The sequence below is a fragment of the Belonocnema kinseyi genome, chromosome 1, assembly GCF_010883055.1.
Source record: "Belonocnema kinseyi isolate 2016_QV_RU_SX_M_011 chromosome 1, B_treatae_v1, whole genome shotgun sequence".
NCBI lineage: Eukaryota > Metazoa > Arthropoda > Insecta > Hymenoptera > Cynipidae > Belonocnema > Belonocnema kinseyi.
In genome coordinates this window covers 107663568-107664349 of record NC_046657.1, presented here as the reverse complement: position 1 = coordinate 107664349, position 782 = coordinate 107663568, and the positions used below count along the sequence as shown (strand labels likewise).

General features: G+C 33.2%; 1 pseudogene; it reads right to left on the bottom strand.

The window, feature by feature from the left end:
• The window catches only part of LOC117169673, a 1136-nt pseudogene extending 354 nt beyond the window's left edge, over positions 1–782 (bottom strand).

Here is a 782-nt window from a genome sequence, read left to right as displayed (position 1 = left end):
AAAGGGGTGGTCTGGCCAAGCTCGCAGGTAGTGCCCTGTAAGTAGGTCGTAGGGCAGCCAAGGCAGGCTAGCCTGCCCTGGGCAAGAGCGTGCCGACCACTGTTTTAAACGATATTCAGAAGTTTTGAAAGAAGTTCAAAAACAATTCAAAAGATTCCAAATAATTAAAAATAAAATTGTATACGAGAAATTCATTAAGATTCATATGAAAATTAAAAATGTATTTTTATCTTAGAAAATTAATTTTAACAGAATATTTCAGAAGAATTCGAAAGATTTCAAACATTTTAAACAAAAATTAGAAACCTTTAAGGGATTTTATTTTTATTTCACAGGATTGATTCAGGATTTAAAAAAGTTTGAAGTTAATGACAAAATATACTCAAGATTCCTGTGAAAAATATTAATGATTTTTCTTTTTAAAAATTTCCTCTAACATTGTTCTATGAGAATATTAAACGGTTCCTAAAAAGAGGAATTTTCAGTTAAAAAAATAAATTATAATCCCAAAACGAAAGGAACTTCCATGTGAAAAAGAAAAAATTTCAACTTTATAGGACAGCTATATTTGCAGGCAAATTGTACAAATCATGGCTATTCATGATGCTCATTGCCTTGCTGGAGACTCCTGTATCATGGTGGACCTGTTTCAAGACTTTGTAGATGTAGATAGCATAACTTTCCTTCCTCTTACGCTTCTTCTTCTTCTTGTCAGTTTTAGCGACGTTCTCCTGGGCTTTGCCAGCTTTTTTTACGGCTTTACCACTAGCTTTAGGGGCCAT